General features: G+C 42.5%; 1 protein-coding gene across 3 annotated transcripts in view; it reads right to left on the bottom strand.

The window, feature by feature from the left end:
- Positions 1 to 19,036, bottom strand: part of ANO2 (anoctamin 2) — a 367,122-nt gene that overhangs the window by 19,933 nt on the left and 328,153 nt on the right. The gene's annotated exons all lie outside the window — the stretch shown is intronic.

Below are 19,036 nucleotides of genomic sequence, written 5' to 3'. Positions count from 1 at the left end.
TACTTCCTCAAACTCACCACCCACCATGATTTCTACACTTTTGAGCCTTGGTGCATGCCACTACTGACTGTAATTTTCCTTCTTTTCTGGTTTGCTGAGTAGCATGCTATTCATCTCTCAGGCTCAACTCAAACTTCACCTTCTGTTTGAAGACTCTCCTCCACCTCCATTTCCCACCAGCATACCCAGGTGGAACTGGGTGCCTTGGGCATCTCTCCTCCTCACTCCCACAATACCTTGCACATGCCTCTCTGTTTATTTGACCTGCTCCCTAGATGGAAAGCCCCTTGAGACCAGGGACCTTATTTGATTCTTTTCTGAGTCCTTGCTCACCCTCTTTGGTGATGCCTATCACATAGCAGATGCTCAAAGATTATCTGTTTCACAAATTTGAACTGACTTTCACCAGCTATGAAAAACACACACAGAGACACACACACAAAAGGCCAAAAATGAAAATGTGGGAACTGAAAGTGTTGCACTTGATGATGGTGAAGAGAGATGTAGGCATGAAGTATTAACACCTCTACATCACAATTCTTATTGCTGCATTCTGCACAGAAGACTTTGAAGGAAGTTACTGTCAAAACAGTTGGTTAGGATAGTCCAATTCTAATAAAAATGATTACAGGTTTGTTTGTTTGTTTTAAAAAAACTTTCTATTATTTAATAAAAGCAACACAGTTGCTTAAATAAGTTGAATACTGGGGGCTTAAGAATCCTCCTTTTTGAGTGCTGGCAATGCAGGGCTACTGGATCTGCCATAAATATCAGAGGTGGAGGAGACACTGAAGCGACTTCAGCACCAGAGGGGAGTGCAGAGAATCATCGTGGTGAACACAGGAGCCATTCCCATCAAGAGAACCATGGACAACCCCACCAGCCACACAGTATGCCAGCCGCATGCACAGCTTCATCCTGAAGGCACAAAGCACTGTGCTCGAAATTGACACCCAGAATGATCTCACCTTCTGTCGAATTTGCTCCAAGAAAAATGAAATTATGGTTGCACCAGATATCCAACCGAATAAGTAGCTCTCTTGGCTCACTGTGCCATTCCTTAATTAAATGTCTCTCAAGATTATTAATGTCAATCAAGTCAACAGACTGGCACGTGGCAGTCCCCTTAGAACCCACTCAAACCAACCCAGTGGCCATGTGTGGGCTGGCGGTTCTGCCTACCCCACCAAAGGAACCCCTGTGCTGCGCCAACCTTCCCCAGAGCTCCAGGAGGGCCCTATCTCCTCACTACCAGGTTTTGGAGCAAGAACTTATGAGAAACCCACACTCAGCTTCCTTCTGACCTTCAGTTTACTTTGTCACCCTTGGAGAAGGCTGTTTCTCTTTAATTAAAAATAACCGAAATGCTTTAAAAAAAAAAAAAAGAATCCTCCTTGTGAGCCATTAATGAGCAATGCTAGGGAATCATGGAAGAACACACTGCTATGAGCTTGTCTTTTCACTCAGGAGGCAGTGAGCGAAAGATTCAGCTAGAAACAGCCCATTAATAAATACTTGTGTAAGACCACAGCAGAGGAAGGTCATCACTGCTTATTTCATCAGACTGTATTTTAAGGTGTGCCCAGGGATCCCCTTTTCCCAAGAGCAAGGGAACCCAACTATGCTCTGGGCTGACAGTGTCTGGCATAAAAAGAATTGCAAGTGTCAGTTGAACACATAAATAGGAAGAGATAGTGAGAAGAAAAGGCATGAGCTATTATAGATCCTCAACATGGACCTCCACTGCTTAGGAAAATGGCAAAACCTTGACAGAAACGTTAAGAGAGTTCTTAGTGTCCATCACTCACCATCCACTCACTCATGAATTCATTCAACAAGCATTTATTGAGCATATTCTATGTGCTAGAGACCATGTGCATTGCTAGAAAACAAAGATGAGCAGATTACTGTGGCATCCTTCCAAGGGCTCATAGTACGCTGTGGGAAAGATGAGCATGGAAACAATCCTTGACAGTCTCAGTGGTGAGAACAAAATGCCAGCATTAACGGTGCAGTAAAGTCCTGGGCAGAGGTAGTTGACTCTCACCAGCAAACCCACGGAGGTTTCACGACATTCATCACTGAGCTCCACGTGAAGGACAAGTAGAAGAGGTATAGAAGGTTTGCCATATGGTTAGTAGTTAAGGTCGTTCCTGCAAATTCACTGATCCAAATTCACAAACAAACTACTTAGGAAATAAAGACAATATGTGGAATTCCCTTTCGGTCTGCATGGAGTCACCTGGGGGTTTACACAATGGATCGGGTCTAATTCAGAAAGCCTGGGAAGTCATAACAGGAAGGGACAGGCTTGAAGTCACAGCTTAGATATTAAGAGTTTACTGCGTGAAAAGCAAAGCAACACTGGGACAGATCAGCAAGGCACATTTGGCTCTGAGTTTTCATTTCTTTGTGTTTAAAGCAGACTCAGCCCCTGCTTTTTCTCTAGCCCCCACAGCAAAACCAAAAAGACTTGAGTTGGCAAGATCTACTGATTTACTTCCTAGAGCACACACTGGTGAACTTCCAGTAAATATTTACAAAAAGAACAAATAAATGACCTGGCTTTCTCACTCTTGTTTACATTATCCACCTGCAAGACAGGAGTGTGAAGGACAGTTATTCATTCATCCTTCCTCCTAACCCTCCATCCTCTCATTTGGACTGTGGTAATGTAGTGTGTGAGTTAGAAGGACAATAAAACCACTCATGATTGGAAAGACGTTCCCAAGCAACAAATCATTACTGAAGAGCCTTCTTTGCTTTATTCTTTCTCCTCTACCTCTTCCCAAAAGGTTTGTGCAAAAGTGAACAAAATGAAAATAAAATTAGGCTTATAGGATTTTAGAAAAAGGAAATAAAGAGCACAGAAAAGAGGACAAAGCAAAGAAGCAAACTTGGGGAACCACAATGTAGCTATGTTTGAGCAATAATGTTTACCCTGAGCTTCCTGGTTGTTAGAGCAAGAACAGAAATGGGGCAGCACTATAGGTCTTCATCAGTTTTAAACTAAAAGACTGCCTTCTCTCTGTTCCTTCCTTCCCTCCTCAAGCACTGACTAGGCATCTTCTGCATCCCAGAAGCCGTCTGTGGTACACTGAGAGTTGTGGTATCCAGATACACTTTAGCCCTTTTCCTTAAGTATGCGTGGGGAGGGAGTCTGGTGCAGATAACACCAAGCAATGTATGCCTCAGCAGCAAAAGGAGAGAAATGACCGGGGACTCAACCTACTTCCCAGAAATGCTGGAACCAGGCCCTGGGTGCTGCCTCAATTGTGTTTAAATGCCATTTGGAGAAGACAGTAGGAGCCTCATTATCCAGTGGAATGACTCAGTGTATGTAAACAGGATGCCCCAGGGAAAGGAATTTCCTGGTTCTTTGAGACATTGGCTTGTAGAGCACACACACTTGGAGCTCTCTGTGACAGAATATGTGGGCCTCAATGCTGATGGTTTCTTAGATATTCCAGAAAATCTGGGTCACTTGCATCCAGCCTCTGTTGGAAATTTGGAAATTAACCATTGAAGTCTTCACCATCCACTTCCAAAGAATATCAGAGTTGAAAAGAATGTGGTGTCACCTAAGTTACTCCTCCATCTGAAGCTCAGGCCATTCTACTCCTTTAATAAGTGGCCACTTTCACCTGGTCATTGTCAGACAGGTAACTTAGTACCAGAGCTTGTCATTTTCATTGTTCTTGATTCTCTGTCTCAGTTTTAAGTCACTGGGACTTTGGAGTATTCGCTATAAAGCATTATCATAGCGGTAGTTGTCTAACACATGGGGTAGTTTTTGCCTGAACTACCCAGATAATTGTATAAGTTCATCAATTTATGCTGCTATAGGAGACCTGCTCTAAGGATGACAGCATTCTCTAATTACCAGCACTTCAAGATAAGGAGACTTCACACTGCAAGGGGTGGAATAGGTTGTCCTAACTAAATCAGTACCACAAGGATATCTGGAGAGTTTCAGTGAAAGGTAATGTCTGTAGGGTCCAACTGACAGTGCGTCCCCACACCCACCCGGCCCAGAAGGTCCTCACTACAGGAGCACTTCTTACATTCTTCCTTCTTAAGTAAACATTTATGGAGCACTTACTGTATGCCAGGCTTGTGGTTAAGTGCTGTGAATCAATAGGACACAAATCTCACCCTCAAGAAGCTTCCGTCACAATTTAGTGAGTATCATGACCCTGGGCCATTGGTCTTCAGGTGAGAAGAACTAACAATCACATCATTTATTTATGTGAATAAAAACGGTGATAAAACTTTACCAAGAGATTCTTTTGGGACTTGTTACTAAACTCTTATGGGATTAAACTTGGACCTACATCTTTCTGCTCTGGAGGAAAAGTCAAATGGCTGCAAGTGTCCAGAGAACGTAAGCTTGCAGCTCTTAAAGCAAATGAAGAATTTCCTTTCATCAGGCCCTGAGGAAAAGCCCATGATAGGGCTGTGAGAAGCCTGTGGCAATGGAGCTTTGAAGCCCCACTTCGGGATCAGGGACAGTGATGATTAATGTCATGGCAAACTCCTGGGCCAGCTTTCTTTCCTCCCCTCCAAGATGGGGGAGTGGGAGACGATTCCTGAAGTCCTTCTTAGTAAGCTCTTCAGGAAAAGGTTTGATATTGGAGATTCCCTCGAAAGCCCGCTGCTCCCCTCCCAGGTTTCTCCAGCCTAATCCCTCACTCTCAGGTTTCCCTTTGTCTGGAGCCAGCCCATCTCCACATCCACCAGCCCGAAGGGGCTCTCGGCCCCCAAACCCCTCCTCAGGCTGATCCCAGCCTCCCTTTACCTCACAGCCCCTCCCCCAAGCCTGCTGGGTCCCAGCCCAGGTTCCAGCTCAATTTAGAAAAATGTAAATATAATACTTCTCCCCCTGCTGTCTCCCTCCACTGGCTGATGACCTGCCCCACCATTCCTACTGACAGGCCGGAGTGGGCTCAGCGCACTTCCTGTCTGCATGGGTGGTCCTGGAGATCTCAGGGAAGTAGGCTGACAGCTGAGAGCAGGGCCGGGGATCACCATGTCAGGCACACCAGAGGCAGTGGGCAGCTTTGGTTTCATTGCTCTCATTTTTGTTCAAAGTCCAAGACACAGGCCCTTCTGGAATCGGGGAGGTTTGGCCAGTCGGGAAGGAAAGAGGAAATGTCACTCCATTCCATCCTTCCACGGAAGCCCAAGTTCCTATAGGTCTTGAAGACGGTCTCCCATAGAAGGGTCTGGAAAGGGGTTCTAGGCTCAATTCTGCTAGTGAGTCATCTGGGTGACCTTAGGCAACTCACGTCACCCCTGGACCTCTTGGCTTCAAGATTGTTCAACCAGGATGTATGAACTATGATGTCATCACTGGAAGGGTCCCTGCATGGCACCCGGTTACCTGGTTTGAAACTTATTATTCCTGTCAAGACACTCAATGAAAAATGATGACATGCACTTCCACTTGTGTATGCTGAAACTTCTCTTGCTCAAAAAACATCTAGAAATCTAAGAAAGAGAGGGTGACACTGACTCTGTTTTGCCTTGTATTTCTAAAACATTGGCAGTAGTGCATTACTTGTGGCATACTGCACAATTGGGTTTGACCACAGAGCAGCGGGTTGCATCACTGCAGGGGGAACCTCCTTCTCTGGTCTATTTCTTTATAATTTCCAGGAAGAAAGGGAAGCCCAGGGAGATGACACGATGTCACACCCAAGGCTGCACTGCTAGATAGAAGCAGAGCCGGATGTGCACCCGACTCTCACCTGACACCCTGGGAGCATGGGAAGGAGAGATGCTCGCCCTGCCTACATTGATCATCTAAAGATAAAAGAGGCAGCAGATGTGAAGGGGCTTTCACTTCAAAGACAAGGGTGCAGAGAAATCAGAAGTCGTGATACGTGACACGGAGATGGTGGAACTATTGCCCCCAACGAGGTTTTGACATCTGCTGTGGACTTCAGTCTTCTCTCCCAGCAAGCTATTTCCCAGAGCTGCTATCTATGAACTGCGCGGGTGGGTTCACATTACACCTTCTCTTATTTCCCTGGCTTACTAGCTAGAAAGGAGTGCTTAATAGGCCTAGGGTGGGGGAGGGGAGGAAGCAGAGGAAGGAAAGGGGTGACAGGAGAGGGAGACAGGGAAGGAGGAAGAGGAGAAAGAGAAGCAAGGATAACCACCTCTCTTGATAATCCACTCACTGGATTATCAGCCCATAAATAAATGAGAATTGACCGCAGCTCAGCATCACTAGAAAGTGAGATTCTGTTAGCCTAGCTAAGAGAAAGCTGGAGACATCAATGATTCACTCATTTATTCAGTTACCCCTTCACAGGCTTACACAATAAGTTTTAAGTGCCCATGCCCTAGAAGGGCACTGGGCGAGGCCCTGCAATTTGAAGAATCTGTCCTTGGGACAGGGTTTTATCATGTTGGTCAGGCTGGTCTCAAACTCCTGACCTCATGAACTGCCCACCTTGGCCTCCCAATGTGCTATTACAGGCATAAGCCATGGTTTGCATTTTTTAAAAACCATTCTAAAAAGCAAGAAGGTAAGGTAGAAGGAGCGAAATAAAAAAAGCAGGGAGACAACTTAGGGTGCATTTGCAGTAATTCCAAAGAGAAATGGTGAGGGTTCAAGTAAGAATCCAAAATTCTCAGTAGAGACAAAGTCAGCGAGGTAAGTATCCACAAATAGAAACTATCCCCAGTTAGAGTTGATGCAGAGTCAGAAAGTAGTCACAGAGATTAAGACAGGATCCACACCAGTCCACAGACATTTCTCCTGAACCCAGAGGCTCAGACTTGCCATTTCAGGAGCCAACTCGAATGCGACCATAAGAACTTTAATGCCTGGTCTCTGAGAGGAAACTGCCTCACGTATTTCCCTGCCAGGGTGATTTCTACCTGGTGCACATTTTCAGAGAGCAGGAGAGACTGGGGCCCTTGCCCTTCAAAACAGTTATCTGGCTTTTACTCCAAACACATGAATCAGTAAACATACAATCACTGATGCACTTCCCTTTCTGTTAGGGTTTAACAGCTCATGACCAAGAAAAATAAGATCTGCTCTCATGACTGTGTGAATGACAAGAAATTCATCTCATCACCTATAGAAACAGCCCAAGGGCTTCAAAATTCTGGTTACATTTAAGAAGCTGGGGGAGGGGGCATCCCAAGATGGCTGAATAAGAGACAGCTCTGGAAAGCAGCTCCCAGCAAGAGAGATGCAGAAACCAAGTGTCTCCACGATTCCAAACGAGGTACCAGGTTCATTTTGTGGGTCCGGTTGGACAGTGGGTATAAACCAAATAGGGCAAGTTGAGGCAAGGCGGGGCACTGCCCCACCCAGGAGGTGTGTGCAATAGACCGGAGGACTGGGGGATCTCCCCCTCTGGGACTTCGGTTTGGATACAGTGCTCCTCCCAAGCCCTCTACAACCCACAGAACAGGAGATCTTTGCCGGGCTGAAAAGCCTCAGTGAGCTGCCTGAACAGGGCAGAACAGCAATTTCGGCCGGTGCCGGGGCTGTCAGGGCAGAACAGCAATTTCGGTCGGCGCCGGGGCTGTCAGCATAGATCTAGGTGGAAGCACTGGCTGACTCGAAAGCCAGAAAGCTGACTGGCTGGAGCCACCCACCCCCGAGAAAGAAGGGGAACTGAAAATGGAAACAGCCCATACGGCAGGACAGGACAACCCCCCACACAAAGCCCAGAGGCTAAAAGAACTCTCACTCCAGAGTTTAGGAACGCAAAACATCAGTTAGAGAGCGACCAGGAATGATCAAGCTCGGCGGGGGGAAGGGCAGCAGCCCTTGCAGAAGCCAGCCTAATTTTCCTGAGTAAATGAAAGACGCAGCAGCACCACTGAATCTGTGGCAAGCCAGCAGCACCTCTGCAGGCAGACAAAGGAAAGGCCTCCTCCCCAAGAAGCTACCTGAGATCAAAACTATATAAATCCAAGGAGATGGGAACAAACCAGCGCAAGAAGAATGAAACCATCAAAAATGAGAACGCCTCTCCTCGACCACAAAATCACAACTCCTCATCAGCAAGGGAACAAAGCTGGACAGAGAATGAATTTGATGAATTGGCAGAAGCAGGCTTCAGAAGGTGAGTAATAACAAACTTCTCTGAGTTAAAGGAACATGTTCTATCCCAATGCAAAGAAACTAAAAACCTTGAGAAAAGGTTAGACGAAATGCTAACTGGAATAACCAGCTTAAAGAAGAACATAAATGACTTGATGGAGCTGAAAAACACAGCATAAAAACTTTGAGAAACATACACAAGTTTCAATAGCTGAATAGATCAAGCAGAGGAAAGGATATCAGACATTGAAGATCAACTTAATGAAATAAAACGAGAAGGCCAGAAAAGAGAACAAAGAGTGAAAAGAAATGAACAAAGCCTTCAAGAAATATGGGATTATGTGAAAAGACCTAATCTACGCTTGATCAGTGTACCTGAAGATGACAGGGAAAAAGAATCCAAGTTGGAAAACACTCTTCAGGATATTATCCAGGAGAACTTCCCCATTCTAGCAAGGCAGGCCAACATTCAAAGACAGGAAATACAGAGAACACCACAACAATACTCCTCTAGAAGAGCAACCCCAAGTCACATAACCATCAGATTCACCAGGGTTGAAACAAAGGAAAAAATGCTAAGGACAGCCAGAGAGAAGGGTCAGATCACCCACAAAGGGGAGCACATCAGACTCACAGCAGATCTCTCGGCAGAAATCCTACAAGCCAGAAGAGAGTGGGGGCCAATATTCAACATACTTAAAGAAAAATCTTTCAACCCAGAGTTTCATATCCAGCCAAACTAAGCTTCATAAGTGATAGAGAAATAAAATCCTTTACAGACAAGCAATTGCTGAGAGATTTTGTCACTACCAGAACTGCCCTACAAGAGCTCCTGAAGGAAGCACTAAACACAGAAAGGAAGAACCAGTACCAGCCACTGCAAAAATAACCAAATGGTAAAGACCAATGAAACAATGAAGAATTTACAACAACCAAAGGGCAAAACAACCAACCAGTAATAAAATGGCAGGATCAAATTCACACATAACAATATTAACATTAAATATAAGTGGACTAAATGCCCCAATCAAAAGACACAGACTGGCAAATTGGATAAAAAGACAAGAACCATCGGTGTGCTGTATTCAGAAGACCCATCTCATGTGCAAAGACACAAAGAGACTCAAAATAAAGGGAAGGAAGAAGATTTACCAAGCAAATGGAGAGCAAAAAAAAAAAAAAGCAGGGGTGGCAATCCTAGACTTTAAACAAAAAAAAAATCAAAAGAGACAACGAAGGGCATTGCATAATGGTAAAAAGACCAATACAACAAGAAGAGCTAACTATCCTAAATATATAAGCACCTATACAGGAGTACCCAGATAGCTAAAGCAAGTCCTTAATGACCTACAAAGAGACTTAGACTCCCACACAATAATAGTGGGAGACTTTAACACTCCACTGTCAATATTAGACAGATCAACAAGACAGAAAATCAACAAGGAAATCCAGGACTTGAATGCAGATCTGGACCAAGCAAACTTAATAGACATTTACAGAACTCACAACCCCAAATCCACAGAATATACATTCTTCTCAGCACCACATCTCACTTACTCTAAAATTGACCACATAATTGGAAGTAAATCACTCCTCAGCAAATGCAAAAGAACGGAAATCATAACAAACAGTCTCTCAGACTACAATGCAATCAAATTAGAACTCAGGATTAAGAAACTAACTTAAAACCACACAACTTCATGGAAAATGAACAACTGGCTTCTGACTGTCGACTGGATAAGCAATGAAATGAAGACAGAAATAAAGATGTTCTTCAAAACTGAGAATGAAGACACAACACACCAGAATCTCTGGGACACATTTAAAGCAGTATCTAGAGGGAAATTCATAGCAATAAATGCCCACAGGAGGAGCAAGGAAAGGTCTAAAATCAACACCTTAGCATCAAAATTGAAAGAGCTAGAGGAGCAAGATAAAAACAACTCAAAAGCTAGCAGAAGACAAGAAAAAAGTAAGATCCGAACAGAACTGAAGGAGATAGAGACACAAAAAACCCTTCAAAAAATCAACAAATCCAGAAGTTGATTTTTTGAAAAGATCAACAAAATAGATAGACCACTAGCCAGACTAATAAAAAAGAAAAGAGAGAAGAATCAAATAGATGCAATAAAAAACAACAAAGGGGACGTCACCATTGATTCCACAGAAATACAAACTACCATCAGGAATTACTACAAACAACTCTATGCACACAAACCAGTAAATCTGGAAGAAATGGATAAATTCCTGGACACTTGCACCCTCCCAAGACTAAACAGGGAAGAAGTTGAAACCCTGAATAGACCAATAACAAGGGCTGAAGTTGAGGCAGCAATTAATAGCCTACCAACTAAAAAAAGCCCAGGTCCAGATGGGTTTACAGCCGAATTCTACCAGGTATACAAAAAGGAACTAGTACCATTCCTTCTGAAACTATTCCAAACAATGCAAAAAGAGGGAATCCTCCTCAACTCATTTTATGAGACCAACATCATCCTAGTACCAAAACTGCACAGAGATGCAACTAAAAAAGAAAACTTCAGGCCAATATCCATGATGAACATCGACACAAAAGTCTTCAATAAAATACTGGCAAACAGAATGCAACAGCAAATCAAAAAGCTTATTCATCATGATCAAGTAGGCTTCATCTCAGGGATGCAAGGCTGATTCAACATACACAAGTCTATAAATATAACCCATCAAATAAGCAGAACCAAAGACAAAAACCACATGATTATCTCAATAGATGCAGAGAAGGCCTTTGACAAAGTTCAACAGCCCTTTAATGCTAAAATCCCTCAATAAATTAGGTATCGATAGAATATATCACAAAATAATAAAAGCTATTTATGACAAACCCACAGCCAATATCATACTGAATGGGCAAAAACTGGAAGCATTCCCTTTGAAATCTGGCACAAGACAAGGATGCTCCCCTCTCTCACCACTCCTATTCAATATAGGATTGGAAGTTCTAACCAGAGCAATCAGGAAAGAAAAAGAAATAAAGGGTATTCAATTAGGAAAAAAGGAAGCCAAATTGTCTCTATTTGCAGATGACATGATTGTATATTTAGAAGGCCCCATCATCTCAGCCAAAAATCTCCTGAAACTGATAAGCAACTTCAGCAAAGTCTCAGGATACAAAATCAATGTGCAGAAATCACAAACATTTCTATACACCAATAACAGACAAACCAAGAGCCAAATCAAAAGTGAACTCCCATTCACAATTGCTACCATGAGAATAAAATACCTAGGAATACAACTAACAAAGGATGTAAAGGATCTCTTCAAGGAAAACTACAAACCACTGCTCAATGAAATAAGAGAGGACACAAACAAATAGAAAAACATTCCATGCTTGTGGTTGGGAAGAATCAACATCGTGAAAATGGCCATACTGCCCAAAGTAATTTATAGATTCAATGCTATCTGCATCAAGCTACCAATAGCCTTCTTCACAGAATGGGAAAAAACACTTCAAATTTCATAAGGAACCAAAAGAGAGCCTGCACAGCCAAAACAATTCTAAGCAAGAACAAAGCTGGAGGCATCACGCTGCCTGACTTCAAACTATACTACAAAGCTACAGTAATCAAAACAGCATGGTACTGGTACCAAAACAGAGACATAGACCAATGGAACAGAACAGAGTCCTCAGAAGCAACACCACACATCTACAATCATCTGATCTTTGACAAACCTGAGAAAAACAAGCAATGGAGAAAGGATTCCCTGTTTAATAAATGGTGATGGGAACAGTGGCTAAAATGTGCAGAAAGCAGAAACTGGATCCTTTCCTGATACTTTACACTAAGATTAACTCCACATGAATTAAAGATCTAAACATAAGACCCAACACCATCAAAACCCTAGAAGAAAACCTAGGCAAAACCATTCAGGACATAGGCGTAGGCAAGGACTTCATGGCTAAAACACCAAAAGCACTGGCAACAAAAGCCATAGACAAATGGGACCTAATCAAACTCCAGAGCTTCTGTACAGCAAAGGAAACAATCATTAGAGCAAACCAACAACCAACAGAATGGGAAAAGATTTTTGCAATCTACCCATCTGACAAAGGGCTGATATCCAGAATCTACAAAGAACTAAAACAGATTTACAAGAAAAAAAACAAACAAACCCATTCAAAAGTGGGCAAAGGATATGAACGGATACTTTACAAAAGAAGACATCTATGAGGCCAACAAACATGAAAAAATGCTCATCATCACTAGTCATTAGAGAAATGCAAATCAAAACCACATTGAAATACCATCTCACACCAGATAGAATGTCGATCATTAAAAAATCAGGAGACAACAGATGCTGGAGAGGATGTGGAGAAATAGGAACACTTTTACACTGTTGGTGAGAGTGCAAATTAGTGCAATCATTGTGGAAGACAGTGTGGTGATTCCTCAAGGACCTAGAAATAGAAATACCATTTGACTCAGCAATCCCATAACTGGGTATATACTCAAATAATTATAAATTGTTCTATTATAAAGTTCTATAATTGTTCTATTATAAATGCACACATATGTTCATTGCAGCACTGTTTACAATAGCAAAGACCTGGAACCAACCCAAATGCCCATCGATGATAGACTGGATAAAGAAAATGTGGCACATATACACCATAGAATACTACACAGCCATAAAAAATGATGAGTTCATGTCCTTCATAGGGACATGGATGAATCTGGAAACCATCATTCTCAGCAAACTGACATAAGAACAGAAAAGCAAACACCACATGTTCTCACAGATAGGTGGGTGTTGAACAATTAGAACATGTGGACACAGGGAGGGTAGCATCACACACTGCAGTCAGTTTGGGAGGGCTAGGGGAGGGACAGCAGAGGATGGGGAGGGTGGGAAGGGATAACGTGGGGAGAAATACCAGATATAGGTGATGGGGGGATGAAGGCAGGAAACCACCTTGCCTTGTATGTACCTATGCAACAATCCTGCATGATCTGCACACAACCCCAGAACCTAAAGTACAATTCAAAAAAAAAAAAAAGAATCTGGAGGAAGGCTCCAAAGGAGACAATTGAATTCCTGAGTCAGGATTATAATAGGGATTACTTTCTGGATGACTAGAGGAACAAAAGCTTACATGTTTTAGATAAACAGATGACAAAAAGAACCCATTTGAGATTCCACACTTGTCAACAGAGCCCTAAGGGCTTAGCATTTTCCGGAAGGACAAACATCCTGGAGTACTTAGAGCTCAGGCTTCTTATTCTTAGATATGCCTTGGGGTCTGGTATGCTCATTCTTTAACCATTAGGGGAGGGACTACACTAATGGGATGGGAAGAACCTTCAGAGGTCACTATATTCAGGAGCTTCAAACTGTTTTGAGTCAAAAACTTTCTAGATTTGAGAGAAACTGAACTCTGACAATAACAACGGTGGCCAATGTTCATTGAGCGTCTACGTGTGCAAGCACTGTTTATCACTCTACATGCATCACCTGATTCCCAGACTAGTCCTATGAGGTAGGTGCTATTATCATAAAACCTGTTTTTCAGATGGGAAAAATTGGGCCTCGCTGACTTTAAGCCTCAAAACCAGAGTCATGTAGCTAGCATGCAGCAGGGTTAGGATCGAAAGCCCAGTAGTTCAACTGCAGCGCCCACCCCAATCATGCTTAGCTGCTCAATGAACTTTGAAGAGGGTTACTCTGCAGCCCAGTCTTTGATTGTACATGAGGAAAAGTAAGTTCTTAAAGGGTTAAGAGGATAGTCCAGAGATAAAAGAGATGAAAGAAACCTAATTCAGAAAGCATTGTCCTCACACTTAAATAAAATAGGAAACAAAATAGCCATGTCTCTAGAACACGTCTCTAAGATTGAAAGTGATAGCAAAATGGACTGAAGAATTCTGTGAGTGAATCCAACTTGAAAAACCCCTGTGTGATTCCTCTTCCAGGTAAGACCGCATCAATATCAACTGAAATTTACTCAGTCAATATCAGGAACAACCCAAATTGCTAAAGAGACTGTCCCAGTCTCCAGACTTGTTCCTCCATTTAGGTGCTTAATAAATGTTTGATGAATAAATAGATAAATGAATTCGTGCACCTGTGTTTTCTGTTTTCCTCCCAAGCCCTACTATGCCTCTTCTGCACTTGCTGCCCAATTCCCAAGCAAAGAGTATGTGGTCACAGCATTGGCCAAGATTTTACAACTGCTCCATATGGCCTGATGTGAAATGCAAGCCTGTCTGGTCTTCAGGGTTCTCCACTAATCCCAGGTCTGTATCTGAAATCTCCATACCTCAAAACTACCATTTGCTTTTCTTTATCAACAGTTACTCGTGGCAGGGTATAGTGGCTCATGCCTGTAATTCCAGCAATTTCAGAGGCCAAGGTGGGAGGCTTGTTTGAGTTCTGGAGTTAGAGACCAATCTGGGCAACATAGTGAAACCTCACTGCTAGAAAAAATCAAACAAATTAGCCGGGCTTGGTGGTGCATGCCTGCAATGCCAGTTACTAGTGGGGCTGAGGTGAGAGGGTCGCTTGAGCCTGGGAGGTCAAGACTGCAGTGAGCCATGATGGTGCCACTGCACTCCATCCTGGGTGACATATAAAGACCCTGTCTCAAAACAAACAAAAACAAACAGTTATTCATGGCCAGGAGACTTGCTGCACTTGCCAGTCCTTTTCCTTAGAATGCTATTCTCTGTTCTTATCATCTATATGCAGATCTCCAGAATCAGAAGAGATCTTGGGGATCACTAAATTAACCTCCCACCTACAGCTGGAAACCTCTTCGTAATATCTGTGGTTCACCATCAACCAAGCCCTATTTTGAAAGTGTAAACTTTCAAAACTTGTCTTGTAAAGTTATTATTATAGAGTTACCTCTGTCAAGAAACCTTCTCTCATTAATTAATACATGCAGTCATTCGTTCATTCTCTCGGCTTTGTGTATCAGACATAGCAAGTGTTTGAGGTTTTTTGTTGTTGTTGTTGTTGTTGTTTGAGATAGGGTGTCACTCTGCCACCTAAGCTGAAGTGCAGTGGTACAATCATAGCTTACTGCAGCCTCAAACTCCTGGGCTCAAGCAATCCTCCCACCTCAACCTCCCAAGCAGCAAGGACTATAGGTGTACTATACTACATTCTACTAGTTTTTTCTTTTTTTCCTTCTTCCTTTTTGTAGAGACAGGGTCTCACTATGTTGCTCAGGCTGATCCTGAGCTCCTGGCCTCAAGCAATCCTGCCTCGGCCTCCCAAAGTGCCGGGTTTACAGTGTCTGTTATATGCCAGGAAATGTGCTAGACTCTGGAGGCTGGGAAGATTAATAAGCCATGGTCCCTACCCACTGCGCTTTAGAATCTAGTAGACTGGGTCTGTTGAAGAACATATATGTAAGCAATATTACCATAATTCAGTAAGATCCATCAGCATGTGTACCAAACACAATATTAGGACAGAAACAAATAATGATTTCTCTCAAGAGAAACTGGGGCTTATCTGGGAAGACTTCCTAGAGGAAGCACCATGTCAAACTAAGCTAAGGATGAGTCTAGAAAATTCAGGTCAACAACATGGAATGGAGTGGCGTAGGGAGCTGGTAATCTCAAGCTTCCTATACGCTGATAATTCTTTCATATCACATCGCTTCAGGATATTAAGTGATTTACACTCACCGAAAGAGTATTCTCATATATTGTCCATGCCTGGGTGAATTGGTCTTATTCTTTCAGAAAGCAATTTGGTAAAATGAATCAAGAACCATATAATGACCACACCTAATCATACCTGTGTGATTCCATCTGGATGAAATAATACTATAAATAAAGGTTATATGCACAAAGGCAATGCTTATGAGAGGACTGAAACAGGGGAGAATTGTGAAAAAAGCCTCCACTGGAAGATAGGCAAGTGGACTATGGCATGCTTACTAAAGGAATTATTAGACAGCTATTCATTCTGAATGTTACGTGACAACTTGGAAATATTTATTTGTATAATGTTAAATAAAAAATAAATGTGTGAGTGTGATCACAGTTTTATTTTTAAATTCATGTACAAAACAAAAAGGGTCTAAGAAATGGCACCAAAATGCTAAAAAAATTAGAGTTGGATTTGGGAGACATGTTCTCTTCTTTTCTCTTTTCAAGATTCCAGGTATAAGATTGTTTTATTCATTTTAAGTTGTGGGGTTTGTTTTTGTTTTTGTTTTTTCAGTCTATGATCTGAATCTCACTCTCTACAATCTCGGTGTAAATTCCTTCCCAATGTCACCAAGTAAATCTTTTAGTTCTTTACTTTTATTTCACTCTTCTCATTTCTTTGTAAGCACTCGAATTTAAACACATAATAACATGATAGATGTGTATTCAGTGGCATAGCCCTGATACAACAGAGCATATTTCCCTAACTCTGCCTTCCTCAGGCTTCAAAACCATTAAGATAAATAACACTGGACACTTAATACACAGTTTTTATATGTGCTAGGCCTTCTTCTAAGCACTACATTAGCACTAAGCACTAAGACCCTCTTCTATTCATTAATTACTCACAACAGTCCTATGAGGTGGATATTATTATGCTTTTTTAATAACCAAGCAAATTGAGAGTCGTAGAGGTCTTGATAAGAGTAAGTGGATAACTTACTCAGGGTTATCCAGCTAGTTGGTCAAAAGCTGGGATTTGAGCCCAGAAACTATGGTGCAAGAGTCTCCCCTCCTTTTCGTTGTATTTTAATGTTTTATTTCTCTTTTTTCAACTCTTAAGTTCAGGGGTGCAAGTGCAGGCTTGTTACATAGGTAAACTTGTGCCATGGGGTTTGTTGTACAGATTATTTTATCACCCAGGTATTAAGCCTAGTACCCATTAGTTATTTTTCCTGCTCCTCTCCCTCCTCTCATCCTCCACCCTCCAACAGGCCCCAGTGTGTGCTGTTCCCCTCTGTGGGTCCATGTGTTCTCATGGTTTAGCTCCTACTTATAAGTGAAAACTTCCAGAATTTGGTTTTCTGTTCCTGCATTAGTATGCTAAAGATAATGGCCTCCAGCTCCATCCATGTTCCTTCAAAGGATATAAGCTTATTCTTTTTCATGGCTGCATGGTAGTCCACAGTGTATATGTACTTTGTTTTCTTTATCCAGTCTATCGTTGATGGGCATTTAGGTTAAATGCATTCTTTGCTATTATGAACACTTCTTTGTACATAAACTAGAAAACTTTAGGGTCTCTGCTGTAATTGCTCAAAAGAGAAAGCTGTGAAATAGCTGAACAGACAGGCTGACAGGCATATAAATCCCACACAGCTAGTTGGTGATGGTGACGGTGAGACCACTGGGGTCAGAGGGTAGAGGCAGACAGGCAGAGCTCAGGGATTCTTAATGTAAGCCCCTTCCCAAATGGAAGTCTCAATCTCTAGCAGCACTTTCTTTCTTTCTGGGTGAGAGGATGGCAGATGAAGAATGGCATCTGAAATATGAGCAATCACCTTTGTGTAAATACAGCATCAGAGAGGGATTAGAGGTAGCTCTTAGCCAAACATGAAAAGCATAAAGGAGCTACACGTTTCCTTAAACCAGGTCTTGATATTTTCTTAATCTATTATTGCTGAAGCAGACATAATGATGGTTTCTTCTCCGGTGAGTTGTTCCAGAATACAACACTGAGGCTTTGCCTAGAATTTTAGAAATCCCAGGGCTAGGAGAAAATTTTCATGGCCATCTGATCTAGGCCCTGTCCATTACTCCATTGTTAACATATGCATGCAATTTCTTATATCAGAATAGGAGAAATGTCCATTAGAAATGATGAGTGAGGTATCCTGTGCGCACAAAGGTACTGAGGCCCTCTGCTACAAGTGACTAGGGGAAGGGAGCAGGAGCCATATGCAAACACAATGATAGGTGCAAGGACACTAAGTATTGAATTAAATATTGAGTGATCCACACCAATAAGTGGAATCTTATTGATGTTTCCCCATAAACCGTAGATTGAGTAAATGTTTAGATGCTATACCTAAGATCTTTTTTTTTTTTTTCACTCTGTTGGCCAGGCTGGAGTAGAGTGATGCAATCTCGGCTCACTGCAACCTCCATCTCTCAGGCTCAAGCAATTCTAGTGCCTCAGCCTCCTGAGTAACTGGGATTACAGGCAATCGCCACCAAGCCCGGCTAATTTTTGTATTTTTAGTAGAGACGAGGTTTCAGCATGTTGGCCAGGCTGGTCTCAAACTCTTGACCTCAGGTGATCCACCCGTCTTGGCCTCCCAAAGTGCTGGGATTACAGGCGTGAGCCGCTGCACCCAGCCTATACCTAAGCTCCTAATCTTTGGTGTCCTATGCTTTTGATTCATTAGCTCCAAGTCTTGGAAAGAGGCTTCTCAAACATCCATTCCAATAGATGATCAGGATTATAGTCAAGTAGTCAAGAGTGCAAAGGCAGAGAATTCATGGCTTCCAAGCCACATTTAAAATGATGGTGTTCCATCAGCCTGTACTGACAGGTGCTCCTGCCTTCAAGCCTTATCCAAAACAATTAGAGGCTCTGCAACTAAAAATACACCTCTCACTCCCTACCGAAATAGACCCAACTTTTAATCTTAGACCCAAGCTTTAATCTTATCCAATTTATCTGATCGGGGATTCTCCTATATTCTCCAAGTCAAGATGTAGATATCTTTGACCCAAGTGTCATCGGATAATTTACTGTTCTTTCATGGAAATTGTATTTTTAAATTTCAGATTTTACTATTTCCCTTTCAGCTTTATCAGTAATAGAAAACATGGGAAGGGGCCTGAGAGATCGAACTTCATTTTACAGATAAGGAGAGGAGGGCCAAGGAAAAGAGAACATCATCCTAGAATTATCCACCAAACTGTTGACTGAGCTGCTCCAGGTTCTCCTTCCAGGGCTCTTTTTGCCCCATCCTTCTCAACTTTCATGTGGCACAGAAGGGAGCGTTGAGTAGCC

The sequence above is a fragment of the Aotus nancymaae genome, unplaced genomic scaffold (assembly GCF_030222135.1).
Source record: "Aotus nancymaae isolate 86718 unplaced genomic scaffold, 86718_ANA_hifiasm-v0.15.2.pri h1tg000016l, whole genome shotgun sequence".
In the NCBI taxonomy this organism is placed as follows: Eukaryota; Metazoa; Chordata; class Mammalia; order Primates; family Aotidae; genus Aotus; species Aotus nancymaae.
This window is presented reverse-complemented; position numbering and strand designations above follow the sequence as displayed.